Source organism: Neophocaena asiaeorientalis, unplaced genomic scaffold (assembly GCF_003031525.2).
Source record: "Neophocaena asiaeorientalis asiaeorientalis breed wild unplaced genomic scaffold, Neophocaena_asiaeorientalis_V1.1 scaffold149, whole genome shotgun sequence".
Classification (NCBI taxonomy): domain Eukaryota; kingdom Metazoa; phylum Chordata; class Mammalia; order Artiodactyla; family Phocoenidae; genus Neophocaena; species Neophocaena asiaeorientalis.
Window position 1 is genome coordinate 1,975,468 of NW_020174442.1, and position 11,609 is coordinate 1,987,076.

The 11,609-nt window shown below is 40.4% G+C and overlaps 1 protein-coding gene across 1 annotated transcript in view; it reads right to left on the reverse strand.

The window, feature by feature from the left end:
* The window catches only part of MEGF10 (multiple EGF like domains 10), a 346,338-nt gene that overhangs the window by 254,599 nt on the left and 80,130 nt on the right, over nucleotides 1–11,609 (reverse strand). The window lies entirely within an intron of this gene.

The window sequence follows — 11,609 nt, forward strand, 5'->3', positions numbered from 1 at the left end:
TCAGCACAACACTGGCTACACATCATCTCAATTTCACTTATTAAACAGTTTATATCTCTAGTTTAAAGTGAACACAATGAAACCATTATCTGTGATTTCAGTCCAGAGCTATAAAGCAAGAAACAATGTTTTAATAGTTTGGCCAGCTGAGTTCCATTGACAACTACTATGCTAAATTTTCTTAAGTGTGCTAATCTTTCTGTAAGTAAACCACAATCTTCTATTATTAAAAATATTTATTTTTAAAAATGTATCTTATCCTTACTGATTTGAGATGCTCCCTTTATTATATACTAAATTTCCATTGCATATTATTCTATTTCTCATCACTCTCTTGTCCCGCTTGTCTGTCTGTCTATTAATGTGTCAATACCAAACTGTCTTAATTATAAAGCGTTTGTGGTTTGCTGTAATGTAACTGCAAACCCTCCCATTCTCTCACCCAATTGCTGTTGTCTTTCAGGATGTTTTAACCATTCTTCCTTGTTTGTTCTTTCAGACAAGTTTTATAATCATATCGTGTTGCTACAGGGGGAAAAGATCTGATGATAACATTATTGGGCATTTCATAAATTTATAAATAAAAATAGAGAAAACATATTTTTAAATGATGTTGAGTTTTTCTATCCAAGAACGAGGCACATTTTTCCATTTGTTGAATCAACTTTTATAACTTTCAGGCTTATTTTCCTCATGTAGGTTCTGGATACCTCTTATTAAGTTTTACCTTAGCAATTTTTTTTTTTTAAATCATAAGAGGATCTTCTCCTCCATTACATTTTGTAATTGGTTTTTGTTTCTATTATGAATGTTATTGATTTTGAATGTTAATTTTATAAGCTGCTACATTACTAAATTATTTTATTTGAGGTCACTTCTAATTAATTCTTTTGGATTTTCCACATGTCTAATCATGTCATCTGAAAATAGAGTTCTAACTCTTCATGTCCAACTATTATATCCTGCAATTATTTTCTCTTGTCTAATTAAAATAGGTAAAAGCTTCAAAATAATGTTACATAGGAGTTGTATGATTCCTCTCTAGTACCTGACTTTAGTGGGAATGCCTTAGTGTCTCTTCATTAAGTAATATGCAATATTGGGAGCTGAGTTATATATATTTTACCAAGTTGAGAAAGCATAGTAGGCTGAATAATGGCCCCTAAAGATACAAGATGCTATTCCTTAGAACCTGTACACATTACCTTATCTGAAAAAAATTTGCATATATGAATAAATTAAGGATTTTGGGATGAAGAGATTATGTCGGATTATATGTGTGGGCCCTAAATGCAAACACATGTATCCTTATAAGAGGGAGACGGAGGGAGATTTGATATGTACAAGAGAGAAAGCAATGTAACCATGGTGGCAGAGAGTGGAGTGATGTGGCCACAAGCCAAGGAATGCTGGCAGCCATCAGAAGGTGGAAGAGGCAATGAACAGCTTTTCCCCTAGAGTTTCCAGAAGGAGTGTGGCCCTGCCCACACCTTGATGTTGGTACAGTGTTACTGATTTTAGATGTCTGGCATCCACAACTACTAAACAATACATTCTGTTTCTTCAAGCCCCCAAATAACATAACTATTCAGATAGCTCAGCATGGTTGCTAGATACGATATCAACTTAAATACTTTAAACTTACAAAATCATAAAAGGCATATTATAAAATAAAGATAAAGTGACATTCACAGTTCAAAACTATAAAGTATCTAGGAATTAATTTAGAAAAGACTGCCATGGAGAAAAATTAAAGATTCAATGAAGAATATACAGATGATCTCAGGCTTCCCTGGTGGCGCAGTGGTTGAGAGTTCGCCTGCCGATGCAGGGGACGCGGGTTCGTGCCCCGGTCCGGGAGGATCCCGCATGCCGCGGAGCGGCTGGGCCTGTGGGCCATGGCCGCTGAGCCTGCGCGTCCGGAGACTGTGCTCCGCAGCGGGAGAGGCCACAGCAGTGAGAGGTCCGCGTACCGCAAAAAAAAAAAAAAATTTAAAGAATATACAGATGATCTCAGGCTTCCCTGGTGGCGCAGTGGTTGAGAGTTCGCCTGCCAATCGTGCCCCGGTCCGGGAAGATCCCACATGCCGTGGAGCGGCTGGGCCTGTAAGCCATGGCCGCTGAGCCTGTGCATCTGGAGCCTATGCTCCACAACGGGAGAGGCCACAACAGTGAGAGGCCCACGTATCGCAAAAAAAAAGAATATACAGATGATCTGAATGAAAGGAGAGACAATTCAAATTCTTGAATGAGATGACTTAATATTATAAAGATGATAAATATCCTCAATTTGATCTACATATTCAGTGCAATACCGATCAAAATGCTGGTTGCATTTTTTGAAGAATTTATAAATTGAGTCTAAAAATTCTATAAGGGGAGACCTTCAAGACGGCAGAGGAGTAAGACATGGAGATCACCTTCCTCCTCACAAATACATCAAAAATACATCTACATGGGGAACAACTCCTGCAGAACAACTACTGAACGCTGGCAGAAGACCTCAGACTTCCCAAAAGGCAAGAAAATCCCTACATACCTGGGTAGGGCAAAAGAAAAAAGAATAAACAGAGACAAAAGAATAGGAACCGGACCTGCACCTCTGGGAGGGAGCTGTGAAGGAGGAAAAGTTTCCACACACTAGGGAGTCCCTTCACTGGTGGGGATGGGTGGTGGACAGGGAGGAAGCTTCGGAGCCACAGAGGAGAGCACAGCAACAGGAGCGCAGAGGTCAAAGTGGAGAGGTTCCCGCACAGAGGATCAGTGCCAACCAGCACTCACCAGCCTGAGAGGCTTGTCTGCTCACCGGCTGGGGTGGGTGGGGGCTGGGAGCTGAGGCTCGGGCTTCAAAGGTCAGAGCCCAGAGAGAGGACTGAAGAGGTCAAAGTGGAGCGGTTCCCGCACAGAGGATCAGTGCCAACCAGCACTCACCAGCCTGAGAGGCTTGTCTGCTCACCGGCTGGGGTGGGTGGGGGCTGGGAGCTGAGGCTCGGGCTTCAAAGGTCAGAGCCCAGAGAGAGGACTGGGGTTGGTGGCATGAACACAGCCTGAAGGGGGCTAGTGCACCACAGCTGGTCAGGAGGGAGTCAGGGAAAAAGTCTGGAGCTGCCTAAGAGGCAAGAGACCATTGTTTCAGGATGTGCAAGGAGAGGGGATACAGAGCACTGCCTAAACGAGCTCCAGAGACGGATGCGAGCCATGGCTATCAGCTCAGACCTCAGAGACAGGCATGAAATGCTAATGCTGCCGCCACTACCACCAAGAAGCCTGTGTGCAAGCACAGGTCACTATCCACACCTCCCCTCCTGGGAGCCTGTGCAGCTCGCCACTGCCAGGGTCCCGTGATCCAGGGACAACTTCCCCAGGAGAACACACAGCACGCCTCAGGCTGTTGCAATGTCACGCTGGCCTCTGCCACCACAGGATTGCCCTGCATTCCAATTATGACTACTGTACCCCTCCCTCTCCCTGGCATGAGTGAGCAAAAGAGCTCTAATCAGCCGTGGCTTTATCCTCCTCTGGTCAGGGTGGGGAACAGATGCCTGAGGGTCCCCTACATGCAGAGGCAGGGCCAAAACCAAAGCTGAAACCCAGGAGCTGTGCGAACAAAGAAGAGAAAGCAAAATTTCTCCATGCAGCCTCAGGAGCAGCGGATTAAATCCCAACAATCAACTTGATGAACCCTGCATCTGTGGAATACCTGAATAGACAACGAATGTTCCCAAAACTGAGGTGGTAGACGTTGGGAGCAATTGTAGACTTGGGGTTTGCTTTCTGCATCTGATTTGTTTCTGGTTTTTATATATATCTTAGTTTAGTTTTGAGTGCTTGTTATCATTGGTGGATTTGTTTATTGGTCTCCTTGCTCTCTACCGAGGTCCAGCCTCAGCAGAACAGGATTGCCTGAGGGGATCTCTTCTTTACTTTTTAATATATTTTTTCTCTTTTTGTGAGTCCATAAGTATATGTGTCTCTGTGTGCTTTTGTCTGTTTAGGTTTGCTTATACCATTTGTCCTAGGGTTCTGACTGTTTGTTTTTTTGGTTTGTTTGTTTGTTTGCTTTCTTTTTATGAGTGTGTGTATGTTTCTTTGTGTCATTTTTGTCTGTTTAGTTTTGCTTTTACTATTTGGTTTGGGGTTCTATCCATTTGTTGGGGTTTTTTTATCCTTTTTTTCTTCTGAGCCCTGTGGCTGGCAGGGTCTTAATGCTCCGGCCAGGTGTCAGGCCTGAGCCTCCAAGATGGGAGAGCCAAGTCCAGGACATTGGACCACAACAGACCTCTGGCCCCATGTAATATCAATCAGCGAAAGCTCTTGAGATCTCCATCTCAACACTAAGACCCAGCTCCACCCAACAGCCAGCAAGCTCCAGTGCTGGAAGACCATGCCAAACAACTAGCAAGACAGGAACACACCCCAGCCATTAGCAGAGAGGCTGCCTAAAGTCACACTAAGTTCAAAGACAACCCAAAACACCACCAGACGGGCCCTGCCCACCAGAAGGACAAAATCCAGCCCCACCCACCAGAACACAGGCACCAGTCCCCTCCACAAGAAAGCCTACAAAACCTCACCCACTGGGGGCAGACACCAAAAACAACGGGAACTACAAACATGCAGCCTGTGAAAAGGAAACCTCATTAAGTTAATAAGAATGAGAAGACAGAGAAATATGCAATAGATGAAGGAGCAAGGTAAAATCCCACCAGACCAAACAAATGAAGAGGACATAGGCAGTGTACCTGAAAAAGAATTCAGAGCAGTGATAGTAAAGATGACCCAAACACTTAGAAATAGAATGGAGGGAATACAAAAAACGTTTAACAAGGACCTATAAGAACTACAGAGCAAGCAAACAATGATGAACAACACAATAAATGAAATTTAAAATTCTCTAGAAGGAATCAATAGCAGAATAACTGGGGCAGAAGAACGGATAAGGGACCTGGAAGATAAAATAGTGGAAATAACTGCTACAGAACAGAAAAAAGGAAAAAGAATGAAAAGAATTGAGGACAGTCTCAGAGACATCGGGGACAACATTAAATGCACCAACATTTGAATTATAAGGGTCCCAGAAAAAGAAGAGAAAAAGAAAGGGACTGAGAAAATATTTGAAGAGATTAGAGTTGAAAACTGCCCTAAAATGGGAAAGGAAATAGTCAATCAAGTCCAAAAAGTGCAGAGTCCCAAACAGGATAAATCCAAGGAGAAACATGCCAAGACACATATTAATCAAACTATCAAAAATTAAATACAAAGAAAAATTAGTAAAAGCAGGAAGGGAAAAACAACAAATAACATACAAGGGAATTCCCATAAGGTTAACAGCTGATCTTTCAGCAGAAGCTCTGCTAGCCAGAAAGGAGTGGCAGGACATATCTAAAGTGACGAAAGGGAAAAACCTACAACGAAGATTACTCTAACCAGCAAGGATCTCATTCAGATTCGACAGAGAAATTAAAACCTTTACAGACAAGCAAAAGCTAAGAGAATTCAGCACTACAAAACCAGCTTTACAACAAATGCTAAAGGAACTCTCTAGGCAGGAAACACAAGAGAAGGAAAACACCTACAATAACAAACCCAAAACAATTAAGAAAATGGTAATAGGAACATACATATCAATAACTACCTTAATGTACAAAGGAAACCATAAAAAAGACAACCCCCAGAATGGGAGAAAATATTTGCAAACGGAGAAACTGACTAAGGATTAATTTCAAAATATACAAGCAGCTCATGCAGCTCAATAATAAAAAAACAAACAACCCAATCAAAAAATGGGCGGAAGACCTAAATAGACATTTCTCCAAAGAAGACATACAGATTGCCAACAAACACATGAAAAGATGCTCAACATCATTAATCATTAGAGAAATGTAAATCAAAATCACAATGAGGTATCACCTCACACACATCAGAATGTCCATCATCAAACAAATCTACAAACAATAAGTGCTGGGAGGGTGTGGAGAAAAGGGAAGCCTCTTGCATTGTTGGTGGGAATATAAATTGATACAGCCACTATGCAGAACAGTATGGAGTTCCTTAAAAAACTAAAAATAGAACTACCATATGACCCAGCAATCCCACTACTGGGCATATACCCTGAGAAAACCATAATTCAAAAAGAGCAATGCACCACAATGTTCACTGCAGCACTATTTACAATAGCCAGGACATGGAAACATGTCCATCAACAGATGAATGGATAAAGAAGATATGGCACATATATACAATGGAATATTACTCAGCCATAAAAGGAACGAAACTGAGTTATTTGTAGTGAGGTGGATGGACCTAGAGTCTGTCATACAGATTGAAGTAAGTCAGAAACAGAAAAACTAATACCATATGCTAACATGTATATATGAAATCTATAAAAAATATGGTTATGATGAACCTAGGGACAGGACAGGAATAAAGACACAGATGTAGAGAATGGACTTGAGGACATGGGGAGGGGAAAAGGTAAGCTGGGGCGAAGTGAGAGAGTGGCATGGACATATATACACTACCAAATGTAAAATAGATAGCTAGTGGGAAGCAGCCGCATAGCACAGGGAGATCAGCTCCGTGCTTTGTGTCCACCTAGAGGGGTAGGATTGGGAGGGTGGGAGGGAGACGCAAGAGGGAGGAGATATGGGGATACATGTGTATGTATAGCTGATTCACTTTGTATACAGCAGAAACTAACACACCGTTGTAAAGCAATTATACTCCAATAAAGATGTTAAAGATAAATCGTAGAGATGAACAAACATCCACAGACAGCTAAACAATGAAAAAGAAGACTTGACAGAAATCTGCCATACCAGGCTATCAGCTGTACAATGAAGCCATTATTAAAAAAGAAAAGTGTGGTTTGCACTGAAATAACAAATAGGCCAAAGCAACAAGACAGAATGCTCAGAATCAGACCCAGTACTATTCAGAGTAAGATCCAGAGTTTGATGTGATTTCCAATTCAGGTAGCACCACAAATTAACTGGGAAATAATTAATTATTTGGAGTCAAAATTTGGAAAATTGATTCACTACATGTAGAAAATTAAAGTAATTCTTGGACCAAAAGTGATCACAAGTACATTAAAGAACCAAAGGTGAAAGACAAAACTATGAAATTAACAGGAGGAAATACAGGAGAATATCTTCATAACCTAGCAGTGAAGAAAGACTTATTAAACAAAATCCCAAAGACACAAACCATAATGACAGAAATTTATGAATTTGATTAAAGCAAAATTAAGAATCTCTAGTCAATGAACAAAATGATAGAGTTAATGGACAGAAGATCGGGAGAAGATATTTACAAAGTATAAAACTAACCAGGGACCAATATCCAGAGCATACACAGAAATCTTGCAAAGCAACTAGAAAAAGATAGGAACTTCAAAAACTTTATATATATAGACAAAAGATATGACCAAGTAATTTACAGGAAAGGAAACCAAAATGCTAAGGAGTATATAAAGAGGTAGCCTAACTAATTGGTATCAGAGAAATGCAAATTAAACAAAACAGATGTCAATTCTTCACAACTTAATCCATCAATTCAATGAAATTTCAATAAAAATCCCAGGAAGTTATTTTGTGGATGCTGACAAACTAATCCAACATTTAAATGAAGAGATAAAAGATCCAGAATAGCCAACACTATATTGAACAAGAACCAAGTCAGAATACCACCTAACATCAAAATTTACTATAAATCTACAATAATCAAGACAGTGCAGTACTGGCAAAGGAACAGACATATAGATCAACGAAACAAAATAGACTCCAGAAATAGATGTACATAAATGTAGTCAACTGATCTTTGACAAAGAAGAAAAGGTAGTCTTTTTTTAATTGAATAAATTTGACATGTAACATTAGTAAGGTATACAGTGTATTGCTTTGACACATTTGTATATCATAATATGATTTCAGACGTAGCAATATTTATCACATTATACAATTATTGTATAATATTCAACAAATGCTGCTAGAACAACTAGATATCTATATACAAATAAATGAACCTAGACACAGAACTTACACCCTTTACAAAAATTAACTCAAAATGGTTCATAGACCAATATATAAAATGCAAAACCATAAAACTCTTAGAACATAACATAGAAGAAAATCTAAATGTCCTTGGGTTTCACGATGACTTTTTACATATAACACCAAAGGCATGATCCATGAAGAAATAATTGATAAGCTGGATTTCATTAAAATTAAAAACTTCTGCTTTGCAGAAGTCAAGAGGATGAGAAGACAAGCCACAGACTGAGAGAATGTATTTATGTGCAAAAGATACATCTAATAAAGGACTGTTATCCAAAATACACATAAAACTCCTAAAACTCAACAATAAAAAAAGTAAAAACCCGATTAAAAATTGGATAAATGACCTAAAGAGACACCTCACGAGAGAAGATACACAGATGGCAAATAAGCATATAAAAAGATGCCCAACATCGTATGTCATTAAGGAAATCCAAATTAAGACACTACACACCTATTAGGATGGTAGAAATCCAGAACACTGACAATACCAAATGCTGCTGAGGATGTGAAGCAGAAGGAACTCATTGCTGGTGGGAATGCAGAATGCTACAGCTATTTTGGAAGACAGTATTGTGGTTTCTTACAAAACTAAACATACTCTTACCTACAATCCAACAATGGCACTTATTATTATTTACACAAATGAGTTGGAAATTTACACAAAAACCTGCACACAGATATTTGTAGTAACTTTATTCATAATTGCCATCAAGTAAAAGCTGAAAGAGCTTCCCTGGTGGCGCAGTGGTTGAGAGTCCGCCTGCCGATGCAGGGGACGTGGGTTCGTGCCCCGGTCTGGGAAGATCCCACATGCCACGGAGTGGCTGGGCCCGTGAGCCATGGCCGCTGAGCCTGCGCGTCCAGAGCCTGTGCTCCACAACGGGAGAGGCCCCAACAGTCAGAGGCCCGCGTTCCGTAAAAAAAGAAAAAAAAAAAAAAACCAACCTGAAAGAGTTCAGCACCACCAAACCAGCTCTACGAGAAATGTTAAAGGGATTTCTCTAAGTAAAAAAGAAAAGGCCACAACTAAAAACATGAAAATTACAAAAGGAAAAAGCTCATTGGTAAAGGCAAGTATACAGTGAAGGTAGTAAATCAACCACATACAAAACGAGTAGGAAGGTTAAAAGACACAAGTAGTAAAATTATTTATATCCACAATAAGCAGTTAAGGGATTCACAAAACAATTAGACACAATTGTCATAACTTGGAGGTAATTAAGACATCCTTCAGTAGGTTAATGGATAAGTAAAATGTGGTACATCCAGACAATGAAATATTACTCAGCACTAAAAAGAAGTAATTAAGTTATGGAATGATATGGAGAAATCTTAAATGATATTACTAAGTTAAAGAAGCCAATCAGAAAAGGCTATATCCTATGTGATTCCAACTATGTAACATTCTGGAGAAGGCAAAACTACAGAGACAGGGAACATCAGTGATTACCAGAGGTTAGGAAGGAGAGAGGGATGAATCAGGGGAGCACAGAGGATTTTTAGGGCAGTGAGCCTATTCTGTATGATACTATAAAGGTGGACACATGTCCTTATACTTTTGTCAAAATCTATAGATTGTGCAACACCAAGAGTGAATTCCTAGTGTAAACTTTGGACTTGGGGCGATTATATGTCAGTGTAGGCTCATCAATTAAAACATACGCAGGGGGCTTCCCTGGTGGCGCAGTGGTTAAGAATCTGCCTGCCAGTGCAGGGGACACGGGTTCGAGCCCTGGTCCGGGAAGATCCCACATGCCACGGAGCAACTCAGCCCGTGCGCCACTCCTACTGAGCCAGCGCTCTAGAGCCCACGAGCCACAACTACTGAGCCTGAGTGCCACAACTACTGAAGCCTGCACGCCTAGAGCCCGTGCTCTGCAACACGAGAAGAATGAGAATGAGAAGCCTGCGCATCACAACGAAAAGCAGCCCCCGCTCACCGCAACTAGAGAAAGCCCGCACACAGCAACAAAGACCCAACGCAGCCAAAAACAAATAAATTAATTAATTAAAAGCAAAAAAACTTATGCACCACTCTCTTGCAGGATGTTGATAGTGGAGGAAGCTGGGTGGGGGCAAGTATACACCCTATTTTCCATTCAACTTTGCTGTGAACTTAAAACTGCTCTAAAAAATAAAGTTCATTTAAAAGACAAAAAACAAAATGAGGCATCACCTTGTTCCAGTAATGTGGGCAGATGCTGGAGAGATGGGTAACATCAAGTGTTGGGGAGGGAAGGATATCACGCCCTACTGGTGGGTATGTGGATGGGTGCACACTCCACGGCACAACCTGGCAAAGCTCAAGTGCCATTTGTCAGCTAATGTGTGCACATTTCTAGAACCTGTTCCTGAGTACCTACCACAAAGACAGTCTCACACACATCCGTAAGGGGACTTACAGAGAATATACATTTCAATACTGTTTGTTGGAGGCTATCTGGGTGCTCATTACCTGGAATGAGGGAAGGGAAGACAAATAGGTCAAATATGGTGACTGTAGCAGTTAGAATGCCACAGACTTGAAAAACATATGGCAACATGTATAATATTAAAAACAGTGAAAAAAGATATAGAATGAGCTATAGAACATAGTACCACTAAAAGTGAATTTTAAATATATGGACCCCAGTGAATGCATACAAATAAAAGGATCCACATTAAAGACATCAGAATAGTTTCCTATGTGGGAAGAGGGAAATAGGAGTAAGGAATCTGCATAAAAGTTTTAAAAAGTTAAAACAAAAAACCAAACTACATTAAACAGCAGCTTTGTGTGGACCAATGGTAATGATATGGCATAAACTAAGAAGTGTGGTTAATTTAAACCTTTGCACCTGAGCTCCAACTAAAGCTAGAGATGGATAGATTAGAGAGAGATTGATAGACAATAGAGAGATAGATGATAGATAGATAGATAGATAGATAGATAGATAAAAGAAAGCATTCTCTCTCCCATTATGGCCACTGAAATATCATCACTACCGCTGCCACCCCAGAGAGTTCCATTCTCAACCCATTTGACCTTAGTCTTACATGTAACTTTGAAGCTCTTTATACAAAAACAGTTAATAAGGTCTTTTATTTCAGATGTAAATACTGTCCATCTAAACTTCTACCCTCATCTCAGTAAGTCCTCTCGCATTTTCTACACCTTGTGCTGCAATTTCTGATGTCTCCCCTGCTTGCTACAACCTGATATGAACCATACACTTGGGAGAATAGAGAAAGGGTCTCCTTACCTAGAGGGAGAGAGAGCATCGTGGAGGGAAAGAACAGCATGTGCAAATGTGTGGTGGCATATAGGGCACATTTGGAGAAGCGCATTTAGATCACTGAGAACCCTGGTCTGACTGCAATTTAGAGTGAGCTCTAGGAGATGACTCTGCAGAGGGAAACAGGGTCAGATCAGTTTACAGATGATTTTAAGTGAGGCTAAGGAGTTTGAATTTGCACCTGAGGCAAATGCAGTCATTGAAGAATGTTAAGCAAGAACGGAGTGACTTGATTGGATTTGTATTTAGAATGATCACTCTGACTGCAGTGTGG